Consider the following 24,306-nt stretch of genomic DNA (forward strand, 5'->3'; position numbering starts at 1 on the left):
CAGCACTGTTTACGGGTGGGGACTGTCCTTCCCCTCGGTGTGTCCTTGGTCCCTTTGTCATAAATTAACCGACCCCATCCGTGCGTGTTGAATTCTGGGCTCTCTGTCTGGTTCCTCTGGTCCCTGCACCTGTTTTTGTTCCAATTCCACACTGTTTCGGCGACTGTAGCTTTTCAACAGTGTGTGAAGTCCAGTAGGGAGATGCCTCCAGCCTCTTCTCCTTTCTCAGTTAATTGTTCCCTAACTGTTTTCTGAAAACTTTTGGGATATTTGTCTCCATTTCAATTTGAATTTCCACGGTTTAACAGATTCAGCAGTTCCGCCAGCAGGCGGCGCTGTCTCCAGTAACCGACCACTTCCCGCACCGACCACAGGGTGGCGCTGAGCCCGCCTCTCTGACCCCCACAGCGCATGCGCGTTCCCCGCGGACTCGGCTCTGAGCGCAGCTGAGGGGAGTTGTGTCTCCTCGGGCACCGCCGGGGCTGCGGCTGGGACGCTGGGCTCAGCGTCTTTGCTGACAGGAGCTCGGTCTTCTCAGGACTCGCTGGGGTTTCGGCTTCAGGACAAAGTGGGGCTGCGTCCACGCTGACGGGAGCTGGGTTTCCTGAGGACGCCGGCAACGCCGGCGGAAAAGGTGAGGAGACAGTGAGGAAAAGTGGGGAGAAGCTTCCTGGGGGCGACTGACGGCTGAGGGGGCCCGTCTTCGTGCGACCCAGAAGGGCTTGGTGTGCAAAGCTGGGGTTTTGGTCAGGCTGGTGCGCGGTGGAGCCGCGTGGGTTATGGGGTGTGCAGTCTTCCCAGCACCGTTTACCGTGGGGCTGCCCTTCCGCTCGTTGTGTCCTTGGCCCCCTTGTCGTAAATTAACGCCCCCCCGCCGTGCGGGGTGGATTCTGGGCGTTCCGTCCCGTCCCTCTGGTCTGTGCGCCTGTTTTGAGCCAGTTCCGCACTGTTTTGGGGACTGTAGCTTCGCCAGGTAGTGTGAAGTCAGGGAGGGAGGTGCCTCGGGCCCGTTCTCCTTCCTCAGGGTCGCCTTGGCTCTTCGGGGTCCTTTGTGGCTCCACACGCGTCTTAGGAGCATCTTTCTGATGGTTCATTATTAGTGTTTGGAAATGCAACTGATTTCTGTGCATTGATTTTGCAACTTTACCGAATTCAGTTATTAGTTCTAATAGTTTTTTTAGGGAACGAAGTGGAAAATTGGAATTCCAAAATCCCACCGTTTCTACTGTATCTAGGTCGTCCACAACACGGAGGACAGTGGCTCCTAATATAACCTTCCCACAGTGCCTCTAAATGACGTGTGGACTTTGGGTGAACTGGATCTGGGTAGGGCTTGGCTGCTCTATGGAAGCTTGATGTTTTCTCTGCTTTTCGGACATGCTATTGACATGGTGTTTTGAAAAGTAATTTACTTTCCAGTAATTTCAAACATATAAATTTACACACATAAAACAAGTCTTGTATCTTGACTAAATATATTCCTAAATATTGACGTTGACATTATTTACAGTGAAATTGTTATCATAAATGCTTTTTCTGGTTATTTATTGCTCGTGTATACATGTAAGATAGATTTTTGTGAATTGATATTTTGTTCTATAACTTTGCTGCATTAGTTGACTAGCTCAAATAATTTTTTGTTCATTATAGGTAGTTTTATATATAAAATGATGTGATCTGTGTTCTGTGAAGAGACACAGTTTGAATTTTTCCATTCACACATGGATGCCTCTTATTTCTTTCCTCAATACTCTGGGTAGGACTTCCGGCATCCTATTGAGTAACAATGATGAAGACCAGCTTATTGGCCTCGTTCCTGATTTCAGGAGTAAATCTTTCCGTCTTTAACATTGAGCATGATGTTTGCTGTGGCTTTTTGTACTACTCTTTTCCATACTGAACAAATTTCCTTTTATTCCTGCTTCCTTGAGTGTTTGTATCATGAAATAACACTGGTTTTTGATTGTAGCTTTTTCTGCATTAAATGATATGATCATTAAATGATATGATCATTCACACTTTTATTGTGGTTTATTACATTGCTTAATTTTAATATGTTGAACAACCTGAAATTTCTGGTGTAGAGATACTTGGTTATGGCATTATCCATTTAATGTTCTTTTGGTTTCCTGTTGCTATTATTTTGTGATAGATTTTTACATTCATCTTTATAAGGTATGCTGGGGTAGTTTTCTTTTTTATGATGTATTTGTATAATTTGATTAGATTTGGCTTGGTGTAAGTGGTTTGGAGGGTTAGCATTAGGGCTGGGGCTGTGTATGGTTTATGGTTGCTGTTATGGTTTACGTCTTATGGTTACGTTTACAGTTATGACATATTTATGCATATGGTTAATGAATACATTTTATGGTTTATGGTTTTGGTTATGGTTGTGGTTTTGTTTATTGCTTTGTTTATGGTTTTGGTCTCAGGGTGTTAGGGTCCTGTGTTAGAGTGGGTGTTAGGACATGGGCTAGAATTAGGGTACAGGTAGGATATAGGTAGAGTATGGGTTACAGTAAGGTACGGGTTTAGGATACGGGTTAGGGCTAAGGTTAGGTCAGGGCTTAGGGTCAGGATCAGAGTCTAGGGTGAGGATCAGTGTCGGGATTAGGGTCAAGGCTGAGCTCGGCCGTTGTTTTCTGCTCCTCCAGCCCTGAGCCCTGATAGAAGATGAGTGAAGTGTCTGCTCTGGTCCCTCACTGTTTCCAATTGAACTCAACCTCAGTCCAGTGTTCTTAGGGCCTCAGAGGTCATGCAGGGTTTCCCTACACCCTCCCTCCTGGGAAGGGTGATGCAGGGCTCACGTGGTCAGGCCCCTCCCAGGGTATGGAGCTCACCTGTGCAGCTACCCAGCAGCCCACGGGGCTCTCGTGTTCAGGCCCCTCCCAGGATACGGAGCTCCCCTGGGCAGGCACCCGGCAGGGCTGGGCACACAGGAACCGTGCACGTAGCCTGCATTGCAAAGCACCCCCAGCCCACCTGTCGGTCAGAGCTGACCCTGAGCACCTCAGAGCAGGACCTGAACTAACACACAGCAGCTCCGACAGGCCTGTGACCCTGGGCGTCACTCTGTGCGGCCTCCTTCCATCGGGTCTTCCAGAGGCTCCCACTGCAGCCGGGGCACCAGGCCTCTGTCTCCACCCACCACCCCTCCTCTCCCTGACTCCTGGATTCCTTTTGTGAGGAGAGGGTCTTTTTGAAATTGTCTCCCACTCATGGGCCAGTTAAAATGATTAGAAAACATGCCAGAGCTGCAGCCCCACGTCTATCCTGACTCTCAGGACGCCACACCTGTTCCTTGGACCTGGCCAGTGCAGCAAGGCCCATTTTCTGCAACTGTGAGCCCCTGAGGGGCGAGGATTGGCTGACCTGGGCAGCCTGACCCTGCCGGCCAGCCCTCCCCAGGTGTGCCTGGGTTGAGGTCAATATAAACACCCCTCCAGGCAGCAAGATTACCTGCAGCTGTGCCTGATGCCATATTCTCTGCCCTGTCAGCAGTCTCGGGGCTGGGCTGGTGGAAGGGAGTAGGGCCCACGGCTCTGTGGGTGGCCTGGTGTGCGTGGGGCTCTGCTGGACTTTCTGCGGGAGTTGCCAGGCTGCCACCTGCTAAGAAAGGGGATGTGTCACCCATACCTGCCGCTGGAATTTCTCCCCGGGCAGAGGTGAGGAAGGAAAAAAGCAGTGGGGGCCGGGACAGGAGGGGTACCTCAGGCAGGGAAGTGGAAAGCTTCCAGAAGAGCGCCCGGGGCCAGGACCATCCTGGCTGGCCTGCAGGCACCAAGTCGGCCTGCGTGCTGTGGCTGGTGTGGCTCCACGGCCCTTCCTCTAGGCTTTCGTCTTTGCACACATTCAGGTGTTTTACCTGGGAAGGGTGGGAACAGTTCAGCAGCAGCTGGCCTGGGGCTCAGCTCACGTTTACTCACAGACGCCTCGGCACAGTCCCTCAGCTTTGCAATGAGGATGCTCCTTGCAGGGGGGCTGCTGGCTGCATGGGAGATGATTCCCCACCTCTGACCAACTTCAGAATTGTTTACCACTGGAGCAAGTATCCTGATAGGGTTTTCATCTGTGTAACTAGTGGGTTCTTAATTAGCAACGTGAATGGTGACATCAGAAGTCCTGAATCAGAATGAAAATACTTACCCCTAACAGGTACAGGCGAAAAAACCTGGGGAGGCCGTGTGCAGCCGGTACCCTTGGGGATGGGCATCCGAATTGACCCCTCAACATTCTGGTGTCCAGCCACTGCTTTAGGATTTCTGAGGCTCAGTGCTGACTCTAAGGGTTCTGTAATCCAGCCTCTATCTGCCTTTAGTGAGACCCGCACTTCCAGGATCCTACAGAGTAGGGTCTGTGTGACTGTTCTGTGGCTTCTGTAAAAACTGATGAGAAGCTGGGTGGTTTAAAACAACAGGAATTCATCCTCCCCCAGTCCTGGAGACCAGACATCTGAGATCAAGGTGTTGCAGGATGGAAGTCCCTCCAGAGGCTCCAGGATAGGGTTCTTCCTGCCTTTTCCAGCTTCTGGGGGCTCCAGGCGTCCCCAGTCTTGAGGCTGAATCCCTCCCATCTCTGCCTTCGTCATCACATGGCTTCTCCTCTGTGTCTGAGTCTCTCCTGTTTTGTCTCTCATAAGGACTCTCTCAATTGGATTGCGGGCCACCCTAACCCAACATGACCTCATCTTGAGATCCTTAACTATATATACAAAGACCCTTTTCCCAGATATGGTCCTGTTCACGTGTTCTGGGGGGACACATCTTTTGGGGCCAGCATTCAACCCATTATCTGTGTATAAAATAACCCTCATTTTAGGAGATTACCAAGGTCCCGTATAGACTGGCACAGACAGCAGCCATGTGGGTGAGGGTCTGGGGAGAATGAGGACCCTGGAATCACCTGGAAAGGATCAAGGCCTGGTACCATTAGGTGAGCTCTTCCACCATGGGGCACGTGGAAACAGCCACTCCACTCTGTCCGTGGAAAGGGACCCAGTGCCAAGCCCAGAAGTGGTTATGTTGCAAAGCTGGCTCTTCTGGGATTTCATCATCGATAGCATCATGTAACCAATAACTATGGGCTTGGAAGAATCGCTCTCTGGCACATGATGACAGCACTGTCACTTTAGGCTCATCAAGCCTAGAGTAGGAATGTTTGAAGGAGAAGAGTTTGGGAGATTGCGAAGCTTGGTTGTTAAGGAAACTGAGCAGGTTTGTCAAGGTTGTCAAGGAAACTTCTCCCTTAAACTGAAGGCAGGGCTGGGAGAGCTGAACTTCAGGGATCTTTTAAAGGGGCTGCTCTGAAGCACCATCACCTGAGAGGTGGTCTCACCTTGAGCTGGGGTTTGCAAAAAGTGTGATGAGATTAAGCCTTTCTGTGACAGCTGGGGAGGTGTTTGTAAAGCACCTTGGCTTTTAAGGCAAATGTTTGTTGCTGGAACAAAGTGTCTCCCAAAACTGGGCTGAAGCTCAAGATGTCTCTGTCCCCTTCTTGTGAGAGTCCAGGGCAGGTGGGTGTCGGGGCCCAGGCTCTGTCCCCCTTGTTTCTCCTCCCTGCTTCCAGGTGAGGGCTCCAACCAGCAGGGTGGGGTGACCAGGTGGGCATCATGCCCTCCATCCTAGGATGCAGGCTGGTCAAGGCCCTCACCACCTCCACCCCTTCCCCTTGGTAACACGAGGCACTGCACCCCAGCTGTAAGGGGTGGGAAGGCTGGGAGGTGCAGGGTAGCTGTGAACAGGAAAAAGGGAAATGGTTTCTCATGGGCAGCTGCACGGCTCTCCTGTGAGGGTCGCCTGGACGCTAGTGCACAGACTCTGGGGCCTGTGAAGCTTCGATGCTTTGTGGTTCTGGAAATCCTATAGGAGACAGTCCACAGCAGGTGAAGCTAATGCTTTCAGTGGAGCTGGTGAAGCCAAAGATCTTCAGTTCAGACTGAAGGTGCCGATGTACATACAGGACAAAACCATCTCGTGTGAATGGATTTCAGGCACGTTTAACATGAATGCAGTCATGTTAATGCCTAGCATCTTCTATCTTGTGCCTCCCATCAGGGACACCCTCCTCAGTTCCTGAGGATCCTGTAACTCCCATACAGGCGGATGGAGAGTGGGCTCTGTCCAGTCTGAGCCCTGAGTTACTCTGCGTGTGAGTCTGCTCGGGGCTGCCGTATCAAATACCACAGACAGGGCATAACAGACCTATCTCCGAGTCCTGGATGCTGTCAGAGATCAAGGTGTCTGCACGTTGGCTTCTCCTCAGGCCTCTCTCCTTGGTGCTTAGACAGCCGTCTTCTCCCCAGGTCCTCACATGGTCTCCCCCTGTGCCTATCTGTGTCCTAGTCTCCTCTTGTAGGACATCAATCCTATTGGATTAGGATCCACCCTAGTGACCTCATTTTTACCTTGATCACCTCTTTAAAAATCCCATCTCCAAATACAGCCACATCCTGGGGTCCTGTGGGTTAGGGATTCAGCCTGTGAATTTGGGGGGACGTGACTGAGCCTATACCATCCTCCTTAGGAACCAAGTGTGCTTCGGTCCTTCCTTCCCTCAAGTCACACGAGGTGATATAATGGCTCAAGGAGAGGCCACTCATGCAGAGTTTGTGTGCCAGCTGGGGAACCCTTCTCTGCTCTCTTTGATCAGGCCGTGGCAGTGCCAGTCCCCTCCTGAGGTGAGCAGTTCTGGGGTTTCCTGCCGTGTCACCTGGCCTGCCGAGGTGCTCATTGTCAGGGAACCCAGGAGCCAGCAGCCTAGTGGGGATGCCGGGGACTCGCAAGGCCTTGGCAGATGTCTCTCCCAGCAGATACCCTAGCGAAAGTGGGGAAACTTTGGGGGATTACAGGTGGGAGAGAGTCAGTCTCGTTTGTGCTTCAGAAAGACCACATTGGGGTGGGATATGAAATGCACCGTGCCGGCAGGGAGCTTTGTCAGGCCTGATGGAGGAACCAGGCACAAGATCGGGCTTGGGCCAGGGCTGTGGGCGTAGAGGTGAATTAGTGTGGGAGCTGGCCACAGACTATTGTCGAAGTATCGGCTTCCCTGTGCACCGAGGCCAAACAGAAATATGGAGACAGGGATTTTGGAGGAAAAGAGAGATGGCTTTATTTTTCTGCCAGGCAGCAGGGAAGACACAGCCAGCTAGCGCCTCAAGAACTGGGCATACCTCCTTGAGAATCAGGGAAGATTTTTTATTTTTTTTTGCGATACGCGGGCCTCTCACCGTTGTGGCCTCTCCCGCCGCGGAGCACAGGCTCCGGACGCGCAGGCTCAGCAGCCATGGCTCACGGGCCCAGCCACTCCGCGGCATGTGGGATCTTCCCGGACCGGGGCACGAACCCGTGTCCCCTGCATTGGCAGGCGGACTCCCAACCACTGCGCCACCAGGGAAGCCCCAGGGAAGATTCTATATGTGGGGCTCTCGAAGTCAGGTGTATAGGATAAGGATCAAAGTAGTGAAGGTCTTGCATTCCTCCTTTCCTTTGCATTATTTCAAAACAGTCATAGTTGGCGTCAGGCTGCCTGGTAATTGGGGTCCAGCAGTCTGGTAATTGCGTATGTTTGTCTCTGGTTTATCGGCCGATGAACTTGTTTCTGAACTGAAAAACTAGGGGGTGATTTGTTATGAGGGGCGTATAGAATGTAAGTGCTGGACATAATAAGGTTAGGGAGTGAGAGGCAGGGGATGTAACTCACACAGAGTCAGCGGTGATGGGTGCCGAATGTAAATTACATAGTGTCAGGGAGTGAAGTTAGCTTTGTAAAGTACCAATCTAGTTACTACAAATTAGTGACAAAATAAAATAAGAATTGATGAACTCTTTCAGGCCAGGTTATGTTTCTTATCTAGCCTGTTCACTGTTCCCTTTATTTTCCTTGTTCTCAGGGGAGGGAAAACTTCATTTCTATTTTTGCTACAAGACTCTGGAGGAGCAGATGACAGTCACTGGGGCACAAGGTGAGTGGGAGCCTTGGAGACCCCAGTGTTACCTAACCAAACTTGGGTCCACTTGCCCGAGTGCAGTAAAGCCAATCTACTGACACCGGCTGTGGTGAAGAAAAGTGCAGCTTTAATTGTAAAAGTGCCAATACAAGGAGGCCAGGTGGCTTGTGCTCTGAAACCCCGAACTCCCTGAGGGATTTCAGCAAGGCAATTCTAAAGGCCAGGTGAAGGAGGGGGGCCGCAGGGTATGTGATCAGCTGGTGCACAATTCTGTGGTTGAAGATGAGGTAACAGGCAGTTAACATTATAAATTCGTAGGCAGCAGAATCTCTGGGGCTACCTGTTCATGATCATCAAGTAGTTAGTTTCTTCCACTTGGTGGTGGTTTTAGCATCTGTAAAACAACCCAGGAAGTGTGCATCAGATACTGTTATCCAGGTACTGCAGAGAGGACCTACAGCAGAGGATGTGGGGGAGGGGTCTGTCCTGGGAAGGCCCCATAGGGTCCTGCTCGGTTACACCCAGTGCCTGGGCTCAGCAACCTGAGAAGGTGGGGCTGCTCCTGGGTGTAGGGAGCTGCGGGATCCCAGTCCTCTGAGGGGGCCTGTTAGTCCCCAAGGGAGATGGGGATGCAGTGGCTGGACAGAGGCTTCTGGCCTGAGAGAGGGGTCTGGGCTAGAAATGTCACTAGAATCATCACAGGGAGGGAGAGGAAAGGCCAATGGGGGCAGTTAGGTCACAGCAGACTACGTGCAGGTGACTGCGGTCCTGGTGGAAGCAACTCAGAGGCAGAAACGAGTGGCCGTCAGGGGCTGACCTTCATTCTCTTGTTCCATTGTAAAACCGTTGTGTCAGAGTTTGAGACACCGCCAGGAGACATCTGGGCCCAGTGCTGCCATGGCTTCATCAAAGAGGCCCAGGGCGAACACAGAACCACTGCAGGCCCCGCCCATGTCCGCACTGGGAATGAATCCCATCGGGGCACCGGGGCTCACAGACTTCAGGGAACCTCTGTCCTCAGGTCTGGTCCTCCTCCTTCCTCTCACCTGCTGGTCAGAGGCCCAGGAGCCCCCAACCTGGCTCTACCCCCAGGGCCTGGATTCTGGGACAGCTTAGGGGTAAGCAAGACCCTTATGTTCCTTTATCTGCTTAGGGATGAGAATGTCTTAAAAGCTGCAAGTGACTGATTACAAAGGACTGGGTGTTTCCAGTAGATATGGGTGGAAAGATGGGGCGTGAAGTTCCTGTGTCTGCAGGGTCTTCCCAGTGTGAAGATGTGTGTGTCCCCCAGCCAGTCAGCATCCTTCCAGGAAGCCCAGATCCAGGATTACGAGGGCAGAGGCTCTCCCCTTGCTTATCTGTAACTTCCCACCCCCACAGCAAGGAGCCTGGCTCCCACCATCTGCCATTTATCTGTGCATTGCTCCTTTCCAGGTTACATGTGCAGAGGTTTCAGAATTGTTAGCTACTACACCCTGGAAAGAGCTTCATAAAATAAAGCCCACTGTTTATATATGGTCCATTTTGCCTTTAGTCTACAGATTCCATTCATTTCCAAAGGTAACTTAGGTCAGCACCTTTTACCCCATCCCCTACAGTGAGTTATTTCCATATATTTCTAATACATTTAGACTCTTGTCACATTATGTATTCCATCCTGCAACACGCCTACATCCTAAATAACTAAATTTGAATAGATTATGATTGGCCCCTTGGGCTCTGCACATCTGTGGGCTTAGACAATGCATAGTGACAGGTATCCACCCTAGAGTATCACGTGGAACACTTCAAACCCCCCACCCCATGATCTGCTTATCATCTATGTAGCTTTGCCTTTCCCGGAATGGCATCAATGGGGTCATACTGTGTGCAGCCTCCTCAGACTGGATTCTTTCACTTAGCAATATATACTGAGGATATATCCATGTCTTTCCATAGGTTGATGGTGCATTCCTTTCTGCTGAGTAGTATTCCAGTGCACGTGTACGGGAGGAAAAACAATTTCCCCTCTATTTTTCTAGGTTCTTGGTTGAGGACCCCCCGCCCCTGTAATAAAAGACAAGATTACCAGGAGAAAAACAGAAATTTAATAATACGTATACCTTCTGAATACAGGGGTGATAGCAAGGAAAACTGAGTCACTCCCTGAAATGATCCCCTTAAATACTGTCTTCAGCTAAAAACAGAAGAAAGACGTTGGGGAAGGGGGGAAGGCCAGTTATGTCAGGTTATTGTGCAAGGCACAGTAAGCAAGGGTATGATTGTTTGCACATTTAAGTCAGGACATCTCCATTAATAAGTGTTACTTGAGATTTCATTATCCTTCTATTTCTGGTGCAAAGTGGGACATACCCTTATAAATGGAGATTTCTCTATTGTAAATGTCCTTCACAAAAGGGCAGTCTCTACTCAGTTTTCTGAGATTCCCTTTTTTAAAAAAATCAGACTGAAATAATCCTCATGCCAGAGAGAGATATTTTGGGGTGGCATATGCTACTTGCCTTGACATGGATGCTTATACATTCATCTCTTGAAGGATATGCTGATTTCTTCAAGTTTTTAGCCATTATGAATAGTGCTCCTGTGCATAATTGCATCCTTGTTTGCATTTGGACATAGGTTTTCAAAGCAGTTGCCTAAATACTGGAAGCACAATTGTTGGATCCCAAGGTGAGACTTGTTTAGCTTTGGAAAAAACTGCCAAATTGTCTTACAAAGTGGCTGTACATGCATCCCACTGGCAATGAGGGAGAGTTCCTGTTGTTCCTCACCCTCTAGCAATTGGTATTGTCATATTTTTGGAGTTTAGCAGTGCTAATAAGTGTGCGGTGATATCTCATGATTTTAATTTGTAATTCCCTAATGGTATATGATGTTGAGCTTGTTTTTGTATGATTTTTACTATCTGTATATCTTTTTTGTCTGGGTGTCTGTTAAGATCAGATCCTCACCCATTTTTTTTATGGGGTTGTTTTAGAGGTCTTTGTCTATTCTGAGTCCAGATCCTTTATCAGATACAAGTTTTGCAAATATTTTTCTCCCAGTTTGTGTCTTGTCTGTTGATTTTCTGAATAATGTCTTTGAGAGTAGAAATCTTTAATTTGATAAAGTCCATAATATTACTTTTTTGTGGATTGGCTTTTTGTTTTATGTGTTAAAACTCAAAGCTCGTGATCGAGAGACTAAACCCAAGGTCATGTATTTCTGTGTTTATCTCTGTAATTTTGATAGTTTCACATTTTCAATGTCTGTTAATAAAGTTGAGTGAGTTTGGTGTAAGTTTTAAAGTTTGTGTCTAGTCATTTCATTTCATACAGTTTCCAGTTAATTGTTTCTTAACTATTTTGGAGAAGTCATAGGATACTTGACTGTATTTCAGTTTGCATTTCCACAGTTTAGTGGATGCAGCGGGAAGTGCCTTCAGGGGGCGGGGCCTCCACTGAACTGGGAGGTGGCTTGGTCTGCACGTTCCCATTGGCTGTCAGGGAACGCGAGCCCGCCTCCCTGAGCCTCCGTGGGAAGGCGCATTCTGCCTGCAGACTTGGCGCGGCGGCGCGGAGCTGACGGGAGCCCTGCCTCCTCAGGACCCGCTGGGGCTTTGGCTTCTGCGACACGCGGGGCCGAGTCCATGCTGACAGCCGGGCTTCGGGACAACCCGGGGTTGAGTCCACACTAACGGAAGCCGGGTCTCCTCAGGACCTGCTGGGGCTTCAGCTTTGGGACACTGGGGGGTCCAGTTCATGCTGACAGGAGCCTGGTCTCCTCAGGACCTGCCGGGAGGTGATGCCGCTGAGGGAGAAGGTGAGGAAAAGTGGGGAGAAGGTTTCTGTGCGTGGCTGACCGCTGAGGGTGTCTGTCTTCAGAGGACCCAGGAGAGGAAGGGCTTGATGTGGAAAACTGGGATTTTGGCCCCTTTTGTGTGTGGTGTAGACAGAGTGCAGCGTTGTTCTTTGGCCTGTGGCCTCTGGTTTTCCCAGCACCGTTCATTGAGGGGACTGACCTTTCCCTGGTGTATGTTCTTGGCTCCTTTCTTGTGAATCAACTGATCACATACCTGTAGGTTGATTCCTGGGCTCTCTGCTCTGTTCCTCTGGTCCGTGTGCCTGTTTTTGTGCCAATTCCACACTTTTTTGGGACTGCAGCTTCATAATGAAGTGTGAAGTCAGGGAGCGAGATGTCTCCGCCCGTTCTCCTTCCTCAGGGTCGCTTTGGCTCTTCTGTGTCCATTGTGGTTCCACACACGTCTTAAGATTGTTTGTTCTGTTTTTATGGAGGATGTCATTGGACTTTTGGTAGGGATTGCATTGAATGTGTACATTAATTTGGCTAGAATGCATTTTTTTACATCTTTATTGGAGTATAATTGCTTAACAATGGTGTGTTAGTTTCTGCTTTATAACAAAATGAATCAATTATACATATACATATGTTCCCATATCCCCTCCCTCTTGTGTCTCCCTCCCACCCTCCCCATCCCACCCCTCCAGGCGGTCACAAAGCACCGAGCTGATCTCCCTTTGCTCTGCGGCTGCTTCCCACTATCTATCTACCCCACGTTTGGTAGTGTATATATGTCCATGCCTCTCTTTCGCTTTGTCACAGCTTACCCTTCCCCCTCCCCATATCCTCAAGTCCATTCTCAAGTAGGTCTGTGTCCTTTATTCCTGTTTTACCCCTAGGTTCTTCATGACATTTTTTTTTCTTTAAATTCCATATATATGTGTTAGCATACGGTATTTGTCTTTCTCTTTCTGACTTACTTCACTCTGTATGACAGACTCTGGGTCTATCCAGCTCATTACAAATAGCTCAATTTCATTTCTTTTTATGGCTGAGTAACATTCCATTGTATGTATGTGCCATATCTTCTTTATCCATTCATCCGATGATGGACACTTAGGTTGTTTACATCTCCGGGCTCTTGTAAATAGGGCTGCTATGAACATTTTGGTACATGACTCTTTTTGAATTATGGTTTTCTCAGGGTATATGCCCAGTAGTGGGATTGCTGGGTCATATGGTAGTTCTATTTGTAGTTTTTTAGGGAACCTCCATACTGTTCTCCATAGTGGCTGTACCAATTCACATTCCCACCACCAGTGTAAGAGTGTTCCCTTTTTTCCACACCCTCTCCAGCATTTATTGTTTCTAGATTTTTTGATGATGGCCACTCTGGTGTGAGATGATATCTCATTGTAGTTTTGATTTGCATTTCTCTAATGATTAAAGATGTTGAGCATTCTTTCATGTGTTTGTTGGCAGTCTGTATATCTTCTGTGGAGAAATGTCTATTTAGGTCTTCTGCCCATTTTTGGATTGGGTTGTTTGTCTTTTTGTTATTGAGCTGCATGAGCTGCTTATAAATTTTGGAGATTAATCCTTTGTCAGTTGCTTCATTTGCAAATATTTTCTCCCATTCTGAGGGCTGTCTTTTGGTCTTGTTTATGGTTTCCTTTGCTGTGCAAAAGCTTTGAAGTTTCATTAGGTCCCATTTGTTTATCTTTGTTTTTATTTCCATTTCTCTAGGAGGTGGGTCAAAAAGGATCTTGCTGTGATTTATGTCATAGAGTGTTCTGCCTATGTTTTCCTCTAAGAGTTTGATAGTGTCTGGCCTTACATTTAGGTCTTTAATCCATTTTGAGCTTATTTTTGTGTATGGTGTTAGGGAGTGATCTAATCTCATACTTTTACATGTCCCTGTCCAGTTTTCCCAGCACTGCTTATTGAAGAGGCTGTCCTTTCTCCACTGTACATTCCTGCTTCCTTTATCAAAGATAAGGTGACTGTATGTGCGTGGGTTTATCTCTGGGCATTTTATCCTGTTCCATTGATCTATCTTTCTGTTTTTGTTCCAGTACCATACTGTCTTGATTACTGTAGCTTTGTAGTATAGTCTGAAGTCAGGGAGCCTGATTCCTCCAGCTCCATTTTTCGTTCTCAAGATTGCTTTGGCTATTTGGGGTCTTTTGTGTTTCCATACAAGTTGTGAAATCTTTTGTTCTAGTTCTGTGAAAAATGCCAGTGGTAGTTTGATAGGGATTGCATTGAATCTGTAGGTTGCTTTGGGTAGTAGAGTCATTTTCACAATGTTGATTCTTCCAATCCAAGAACATGGTATATCTCTCCATCTATTTGTATCATCTTTCATTTCTTTCATCAGTGTCTTATAATTTTCTGCATACAGGTCTTTTGTCTCCTTAGGTAGGTTTATTCCTAGATATTTTATTCTTTTTGTTGCAATGGTAAATGGGAGTGTTTTCTTGATTTCACTTTCAGATTCTTCATCATTAGTGTACAGGAATGCCAGAGATTTCTGTGCATTAATTTTGTATCCTGCTACTTTACCAAATTTATTGATTAGCTCTAGTAGTTTTCTGGTAGCATCTTTAGGATTCTCTATATATAGTATCATGTCATCTGCAAACAGTGACAGCTTTACTTCTTCTTTTCTGATCTGGATTCCTTTTATTTCCTTTTCTTCTCTGATTGCTGTGGCTAAAACTTCCAAAACTATGTTGAATAAGAGTGGTGAGAGTGGGCAACCTTGTCTTGTTCCTGATCTTAGTGGAAATGGTTTCAGTTTTTCACCATTGAGGACAATGTTGGCTGTGGGTTTGCCATATATGGTCTTTATTATGTTGAGGAAAGTTCCCTCTATGCCTACTTTCTGCAGGGTTTTTATCATAAATGGGTGTTGAATTTTGTCGAAAGCTTTCTCTGCATCTATTGAGACGATCATATGGTTTTTCTCCTTCAATTTGTTAATATGGTGTATCACGTTGATTGATTTGCATATATTGAAGAATCCTTGCATTCCTGGAATAAACCCCACTTGATCATGGTATATGATCCTTTTAATGCGCTGTTGGATTCTGTTTGCTAGTATTTTGTTGAGGATTTTTGCATCTATGTTCATCAGTGATATTGGCCTGTAGTTTTCTTTCTTTGTGACATCCTTGTCTGGTTTTGGTATCAAGGTGATGGTGGCTTCGTAGAATGAGTTTGGCAGTGTTCCTCCCTCTGCTATATTGTGGAAGAGTTTGAGAAGGATAGGTGTTATCTCTTCTCTAAATGTTTGATAGAATTCGCCTGTGAAGCCATCTGGTCCTGGGCTTTTGTCTGTTGGAAGATTTTTAATCACAGTTTCCATTTCAGTGCTTGTGATTGGTCTGTTCGTATTTTCTATTTCTTCCTGATTCAGTCTTGGCAGGTTGTGCATTCCTAAGAATTTGCCCTTTTTTTCCAGGTTGTCCATTTAATTGGCATAGAGTTGCTTGTAGTAATCTCTTATGATCTTTTGTATTTCTGCACTGTTAGTTGTTACTTCTCCTTTTTCATTTCTAATTCCATTGATTTGAGTCTTCTCCCTTTTTTTCTTGATGAGTCTGGCTAATGGTTTATCAATTTTGTTTATCTTCTCAAAGAACCAGCTTTTAGTTTTATTGATCTTTGCTATCGTTTCCTTCATTTCTTTTTCATTTATTTCTGATCTGATTTTTATGATTTCTTTCCTTCTGCTAACTTTGGGGTGTTTTTGTTCTTCTTTCTCTCATTGCTTTAGGTGCAAGGTTAGATTGTTTATTTGAGATGTTTCCTGTTTCTTAAGGTGGGATTGTATTGCTATAAACTTCTGTCTTAGAAGTGCTTTTGCTGCATCCCATAGGTTTTGGGTCGTCGTGTGTCCATTGTCATTTGTTTCTAGGTATTTTTTTATTTCCTCTTTGATTTCTTCAGTGACCACTTCATTATTAAGTAGTGTATTGTTTAGCCTCCATGTGTTTGTATTTTTTAAAAATCTTTTCCTGTAATTGATATCTAGTCTCATAGCACTATGGTCAGAAAAGATACTTGATACAATTTCAATTTTCTTAAATTTACCAAGGCTTGATTTGTGACCCTAGATATGATCTATCCTGGAGAATGTTCCATGAGCACTTGAGAAAAATGTGTATTCTGTTGTTTTTGGATGGAATGTCCTATAAATATCAGTTAAGTCCATCTTGTTTAATGTATCATTTAAAGCTTGTGTTTCCTTATTTATTTTCATTTTGGATGATCTGTCCATTGGTGAAAGTGGGGTGTTAAAGTCCCCTACTATGAATGTGTTACTGTCGATTTCCCCTTTTATGGCTGTTAGTATTTGCCTTATGTATTGAGGTGCTCCTATGTTGGGTGCATAAATATTTACAATTGTTATATCTTCTTCTTGGATTGATCCCTTGATCATTATGTAGTGTCCTTCTTTGTCTCTTCTAGTAATCTTTATTTTAAAGTCTATTTTGTCTGATATGAGAATTGCTACTCCAGCTTTCTTTTGGTTTCCATTTGCATGGAATATCTTTTTCCATCCCCTTACTTTCTGTCTGTATGTGTCTCTAGGTCTGAAGTGGATCTCTTGTAGACAGCATATATATGGGTCTTGGGTCTTGTTTTTGTATCCATTCAGCCAATCTGTGTCTTTTGGTGGGAGCATTTAGTCCATTTACATTTAAGGTAATTATCGATATGTATGTTCCTATTCCCATTTTCTTGCATATTATTTTAAAATTAAAAAAACTTTGGGCTACACCCTGTGGCATGCAGGATGCGGGATCTTAGTTCCCCAACCAGGGATGGAACCTGCGCCCCCTGCAGCGGGAGCGCAGAGTCCCAACCCCTGGACGGCCAGGGAAGTCCCACCTTAGAATGCATATAAATATGCATTTATATGAAAAGAAAATATAAAAAGAATAAAAAGAAAATAAAAATAAAAAGATTAAAAATATTCTTTTTACCCATGAGCACGGGGTATCTTTCCATTTATTTTTATCTGTTCAGTTTCCTTTATCAGCGTCTTCCAGTTTTCAGTGTGCAGGTCCTTCACATTCTTGGTTAAATTTACTTCTAGTTATCTTTTTGGATGCAATTGTAAATGGAATTAAAAAAATATTTCTCTTTCTGATGGTTCATTATCAGTGTATAGAATCACAAATGATTTTTGTGCATTGATTTTTTTTTGGTATCTTGCAGCTTTACTGAATTCATTTGTTAGTTGTAATAGTTTTTTGGTGGTTGGATGTGGAAAACTAGAATTCAGAAATCCCACTGTTTCAACTACATCCAGGTCATCCACAGCACCCAAGACATAGTGGCTCCCAGTATAATCTTCCCATGGTGCCTCTTGTAGTATGTGGACTCCTACAAGGGTGATTAGCATCACCACTGTGGGTGAACTGGATCTGGGTAGGGCTTGGCCTCTATAACAGAGTTTGATGTCTGTATTTCTGGTGTGGTATGACATGGTTGTTTTTTTTTTTTTTTTAACATGTTTTTAACTAGTTTCTGCTTTATAACAAAGTGAATCAGTCATACATATACATCTGCTCCCACATCCCTTCCCTCTTGCGTCTCCCTCCCTCCCACCCTCCCCATCCCACCCCTCCAGGCGGTCACCAAGCACCGAGCTGATATCCCTGTGCTATGCAGCCACTTCCCACTATCTATCTACCTTACGTTTGGTACTGTATATATGTCCAAGCCTCTCTCTTGAGAGTGGACTTGAGGATATGGGGAGGGGGAAGGGTAAGCTGTGACGAGGCGAGAGAGACATGGTTGTTTTGATGAGTACTTTATTTTCTAGTAAATTTCAAGTGTATAAAAAACTTTAAATAGCAGTATAAAGTTTTCCACATTCACAGAATACTCGTTTGTTTTACCCTGTGAGAGTGGGAGGGCCACTCTCCCAGGGAACCAGCACATAACCCCAAAATGAGGAATAATTATGGTTTCCACATTATAATCCTATCCACAGACCCGCTTCAACTTTTACCAGCTGCCCCAGCTTTGTGGAAATGTATTTTCCATTCGAATACAGTTTTCTTTTCCTGGAACCATCACTGGGGCTTTTCCTCACTTTAAAAACCTTGTTGTATTTAAAGTGTACAAGATGAGCATGATCTGGGTGGTTTTTCTGTACGGCTTCTTTCACTTAGGATGTTTTCAATGTTTATCCGCATTGTAACATTGATCATTATTTCATTCATTTTTTTCATTGTGATTAAAAACACATAACATTTACCATTTAAACCATTTTTAAAAGCTTTATTTAAATAAAATTTATTTTATTTTTAATTTTTTGGCTGTGTTGGGTCTTCATTGCTGTGCGCGGGCTTTCTCTACTTGGGGCGAGCAGGGGCTACTACTCTTCGTTGTGGTGTGCAAGCTTCTCATTGCGATGGCTTCTCTTGTTGCAGAGCAAGGGTTCTAGGCACGCTGGCTTCAGTAGTTGTGGCGCACGGGCTTAGCAGCTCCACGGCATGTGGGATCTTCCAGGACCAGCGCTTGAACCCGTGTCCCCTGCATTGGCAGGCGGATTCTTAACCACTGTGCCACCAGGGAAGCCCCATTTAAACCATTTTTAAGTACACAGTTCGGTGGCATTAACTACATTCACATTGTTGTAAAAATATCCTCACCATCCATCTCCAGAGCTTTTTAATTTTCCCCATGTGAAACCGTAGTCATTAAACACTAACTCACCTCAACCCCTGGCAACCTTATTCTACTTATTCTACTTTGATACCTCATACTAGTGGAATCATAGAAGGTTTGTCCTTTTGTGTCTGGCTTGTTTCACTTAGCATAATGACTTCAAGGTTCATCCACACTGTTGCATGTGTGAGAATTACCTTAGTTTTAAAGGTTGAATCATATTCCATTGCATATATACTACACTGTACTTACCCATTCATCTGTTGAAGGATGTGTTGTGTTGCTTCCACCTTTTGGCTCTTGTGAATAATGTTGCTATGAATATGGGGTACAAATGTCTGTTCCAGTCCTTGCTTTCTAATATTTTGGGTGTACACCCTGGAGTGGAATCAAGGGATCATACATTAATTCCATGTTTACGTTTTTGGGGAGCTACCATACTGTTTTCCACAGCAGCCGTATAATTTTATTTTATTCCTTTATATGACAGAATAATGCAGCTTATTGATCTTCCTTATTTTGCTTATCCATTTACCTGCTGATGGACATTTAATCTTTTCTACCTTGGGCTATTGTGAATAGTGCTGCTATGAATAGTTGGTGTACAAGTTTTTGTCTGAACACTTGTTTTCCATTGTTTGGGTATATATGTAGGAGTAGAGTTGTTGAACCACATGGTAATTATATTTTATATTTTTGAATAAATGCTAAAGTTTTGTACACATAGACTGCACCATTGTACATCTCCACAAGTGACTTTTAAGGGTTCCAATGTCTCTACATTGTTGCCAACATTTGTTACTTTTATTTATTTATTTTAAAATTTATTTTTATTGTTATTTTTATTATTTGTTATTTTTATTTATTCTAGTGTGTGTGAAGGGGCATCACATTGTGGCTTTTATTTGCATTTTCATCATGACTACTGATGTTTGACATCTTTTCATGTCCTTGTTGACCATTTGTATGTCTTGCCTGGAGAACAGTCCATGAAAGTCATTTGTCCCTTTCAAAAATTGTATTGTTTGTCTTTTTGTTGATGAGTTGTAAAAGTCCTGGGTATATTCTAGATAAAGAGTCTTATCAGATATATAATGTGCCAATATAATATTTTTTTCCATTCTGTGGGCTGTCTTTTTACTTTCTGCATAGCCTCTTTTGATGCACAAAGGTTTGTAATTTTGAGGAAATCCAATTTACTTTTTTCTTTCATTTCTTATGCTTTACTGTCAAATCTAAGAAACCATTGCTAAATTCGTGGTCAGGAAGATTTAATTCCTTGGTTTATTTGAGAGTTCATAGAGTCCTTTCTCGGTACCCACTAGACCAGGCTTTAGGCCTGGGGTTGAGTCAGTGTGAGGGTTCAGGGGTCACGGTTTAGGGTTATGGGTCATTGTTGGAGAGTCATTGTAGAGGGTTGTGGTTAAATGTCATGGTCAGGGATTAGAGTTTGGGGGTCAGGGGCGAGGGTCTAGGGGTCTGGGGCTAGGGTTGTTAGGGGGTTATGCTTAGAGGTTAGGGTTCATAGGGTTAAGGTTAGAGTTAGGTTTAAGCATAATTGACCCTCACTGCCCTCCCCTATTCTTCTCTCTGAAGCCTCCAGAATGGATAGGACTTGCCCAGGGTCAAACAGGAGTCAGGGAGCTGAGGTCAATAACTGTTTTTCTGGCCTCCCTTTCCCCAGTCCTGGGCTCTGAGAGAAGAATGAAATGTCTGTTCTTGTCTCGGACTGTTTCTTATCCACCTCAACCTCTGTCAAGGATTAGGGAGGGTGTCAGAAGTCATGCATGGTTTCCTTCTGCCCTCCCACCTGGGAAGGGTGATGCTGGCCCTACTCTGCCTGGGCAGCCCCAGGTTCCAGCACAGCCCAGACAGGAGGGCACTCAGTGGACATGTGTGGATTTATACAGGACTGGGTGCAGTGACCTGCCAGCTCCCAGATGCTGCCTTCTTAAGGGCTGGTGGGGCCTTCCTGGAACTGGAGGCATCCTTTGTGCAATCTGAGTGGGCATGAATAGATGATCAAGTCTCAGGTAGGACAGCCCTTGACCTCTCACTATCCAGGCAGGCATCTGTGGTCCTCTAGTTCAGTCCAGCCTGGGCATTGTCAGGCCCTCATGTATAGTTACTGAGCTGACCATGCTGCCGGGCAATTGAACAGCTACCTGGGCAGTGTAGACATTCCTTTGAGAAGTTTCAACTACCAACATCCCTGTGGTTGAGAAAAAGGCCTCTCCCTCACAGCCTTGTAGCTTGCCAAGAGAGGTAATAATCCTCTAAACATTGGAGTGTGTCCCTGACACAACAACCATACAGCAGACCATTGCCCTGCAATCCTTTGCCCTTTCAGTCATTAGAAACTTTTGACATTCATATTCATTAAGAATCAAAGATATGGGAGCAACTGGACCTCCCAATGGGAGATTCACACTGAGACTGCATTGTCTTGGAGAGCCATATGCATCCATGTGACCTCTGGAAAGCCTGCCAATTATGGGTTCCATGGCATGGAATAATTCTTGAGCCTCCTGTTACTTCATTGCACAAGAGTTCCCTTACCACCCTAGCATTTGGTTTCTTCCCTTAGTAAAGGAGACAGAAGAAACTGGAAAAGGAGCAGTATTGTTTTTCAGGGATGGGTGATTAATATGGCCAGGGAGATGGCATAGCTCCAGGGCTCCCACCTCTCAGGGGCAGGAATGAGGTCTGTGTGTCTTCTGAGGGCACATGGGCTGTTCTGGGCCAACCTCTGAGATGTGAGGACCTAGTGCCCAAGGCAGGAGACTTGAGTTTACCACCACCAATAATCCTGACTTTTCAGCAAGTGAAAGAACTTCTTGCAGTCTTGGGAGGACAGTAAAAGCACTAGATAAGTAGCTGCAGCCCCTGACCCTGAGTGAACCCCTTTCTTCCTTTTGTGTCAGATTCTATGCTCTACAGTGAGCTGTCATTGACATAGAATCTGTTGCTTTCTCCCAGCCAGCATCTGTTCTCATGCCCAAGTGCCTCAGTTTTCCTTTGGGAATTGCATCTCACCTGCTTCCAGTCCAAACAGTTCCAGAAGGATGACCCCATGTTCCACCCAGCTCGAAGATGGGTTTACAGCCCACATCTAGCCAGTCCCATTTTCCATCTTCTGGTGATGGGGGAAGTATGAGACTGTAACCCAAGCCAGACCAAAGGCATTTAAAACCATGACTTTATTGGAATCCAGGAAAAGGAGAAACTCTTTCTCGGAAAATGGATGGTGAGTGGTTGTCAGCCTAGAATAGCTGTTGGCCCAAGGGCAGTGAGAGAGCCTGTGCCTGTGAATGGGGTCCCCCAAAGGCACTGAGCAGGACAGAGGTTTGGAGAGAAGCAAGATCACACGGAGAGAGTGTGAGCCACTGGACCTGCCAGGTCCAAACCCATTCTTCAACTTGCCACTTGCAAGTATTAATGTATTTCTACCCTTACAATAAATACTAATTTATTTTACTTCAGTAAGTGTGTCCAGTCGCTGGGAATAAAAAAAAGTCCTAGTTGACACATCCGAATCAATACTCCCTGATCCATCCTCAGGTGTTCACACTGGGTAGGCGTGGCTGGGGGAGGTGAAGACACTGGGTGAGGTCATATACTAGGGGAACTGCCAAACAGCTCTGTCCCTGCTCCTTCCCTGTCCTGGGAGAGGGAAACCCTGGAACAGTGATAGGGTAACCAGTATGGGGAAGAGGTTCCTCAGTGATTAATTGCTCTTTTTGTGTTTTCCTTAATTTAGGGTTCATTTTGGTAACGTGTTTCTACAAAGAAATCACCCGTTTCCTCTAGATTTCCTGTTACAGTAGTTTTCTCTTATTTAACTTTTAATTTTTCCTGTCTAATTTTCTACAGAATCATCACAAATAATGAAGAAATATTGATACTTTATTATTAACTGAAGTCCCTATTCACGTTCCCTTTGTTATACCTTTCCTTGTTCCAGGATCTCAGAGGACGTGGGGTCATCATGTCTGTTTAGTCTCTTCTGGGCTTTGACAGTTGCTCAGACTCTCCTTGTTTCCATGACCTTGACAGTGTGGAGGAGGACTTGTCAGGTATTTTATAGACTGCCGGGCACTGGGATTTGCTTGGTGGTTTTGTCGTGGTTAGACTTGGCTTTGAAAAAGCAGATCACAGAGGTGAAGTGCTTCCTCTTCACTATATATCAAGAGGACAGGATCTTAAGGGAACTTCTCACTTATTTTCTTAATTTTGGTCACCTAGCTGAAGTAGTGTTTGTCAAGTTTTCCCACAGTGAGGTTAATTTTTTTCCATGTCCATCCTGTGTGTCTTATGTAGGAGGAATTCATAATGCAGAACCCACACTTGAGGAGAGAGGGGTTAGCTTCACATCCTTGATGGACAGCTGAGTGTCTATATGAATTGTTTAGAAACTTTCTGCATAGGAGATTTCTATTTAACACCATTCATCAAAAACTATGTAATTTATTTTTACCAGTTTGGACACATGAAACTTTAACTTTTAACTTTTGTTTATAATCCAGCACTACATTATTAGACTGCTTAGTTCATTCTTGCTTTGGCTGTTGAGAGCTTTTTCCATTTGCTCCTGTTTTCATTTTACATAATTTTTCTTTTGTGGGTTTTTTTAATTTTTGGTACTTCTTTACTTTCTGATATTTTAAGATTATCCTGCTTCATATATTTACTGTCTCAGTCCTAGCATCAGCCCTTTCTTCTGAGAGCCCTTGTTCCTTTTATTAGAGACTGATATTAAAAACTTACATGTGGGAGCTAAATATGCTCAGCTGACAGTGCATGGAAATACGTGCATGTATCCTAGCCTATGCATATACACATAGTTCCACATGGAAATCTTTATAATTAGGTGTATCTCTGTTAGGCTAAAGATAGTTTATACTGATATCTCCAACCTGATCTGTTATGACATGGATATTGTAACCTTCTCTCTTTGTCTGTGACTTCCCACTCCAGTGGTCAGAAACCTGGCTTCCACCATTTGTCGTTTATTAAATTCACTGCTTGTTCCATTCGATTACTGATATAGTAGTTTCAGTACTGTTAGCTGCTACCCCTCATGGGAAAGAACTTAGAGTCCACTGTGTATGTACGGTATATTTTGCCTTTGGCCTACAGAGTCCGCTCATTTCCAAAGTTAACTTAGGTCAGCCCATTTTGTCCCACCACCAACAGTGAGTTTTTTCATACATTTGTAAATCAGTTAGATTCTTTGTTACATTCTGTATGCCAGTCTTTGACACTCCCATATCCTAAGTAGCTAAATTTGAATAGATTGTAATTTACTTGTTGGGTTGTAAAAATCTGTGGGTGTAGACAAATACATAGTTGACAGCTATTCACCACTAAAGTATTATACGGACTGTTTCAACCACATATTCCATAAACTGTTTGCCATGTCAGTGTTGCCTTTTCTAGAATGTCATATAAATGAGGTCATACAGTGTGTAGCACTTAAGACTTGATGCTTTCACTTAGCAATGTAAGTGTTAGATGCATCTATTTTTTTTTTGCCTGGGTTGATGGTCCATTCCTTTATATCGCTGAATACTATCGCATTGCATGTATATGAGAGAAAAAATAATTTTCCCTCTACTCTTCTGTGTTCTTCATTGAGATCTCCCTTATAATGAAAAGGAGATGAACTGGAGAAAACAATCAGAAGTTTAATATATACCATCCATACCTCCTGTATACTTGAAAGATACCCAGGAAAACTGAGTCACTCCCTGAAATGGCCCAAGCCATTACCTTAAATGCTTCTGCTGAGAACAAAAAAAGATGTTAGGGAATGGAGGAAGCCATTTAAGGGAGGTTATTAGGCAAAGCACAGTAAACAAGGGTATGGTTGTTACACAGATTTATATCCA

At 44.9% G+C, this 24,306-nt stretch overlaps 1 long non-coding RNA gene across 2 annotated transcripts in view; it reads left to right on the forward strand.

Annotated features, from left to right (window-relative positions):
* Nucleotides 1-308: 308 nt before the first annotated feature.
* The window catches only part of LOC309793592, a 33,880-nt gene continuing 9,882 nt past the window's right edge, over nucleotides 309-24,306 (forward strand). The window contains exons 1-2 of one of the 2 annotated variants that reach the window (XR_014291933.1): nucleotides 309-634; nucleotides 7,889-7,960. This is a non-coding gene — a long non-coding RNA (uncharacterized lncRNA). The remainder of the gene's footprint in view (nucleotides 635-7,888; nucleotides 7,961-24,306) is intronic. The other variant, XR_014291934.1, reaches the window with a different exon arrangement.

The sequence above is a fragment of the Mesoplodon mirus genome (genome assembly GCF_964341445.2).
Source record: "Mesoplodon mirus genome assembly, chromosome: 18".
NCBI lineage: Eukaryota > Metazoa > Chordata > Mammalia > Artiodactyla > Ziphiidae > Mesoplodon > Mesoplodon mirus.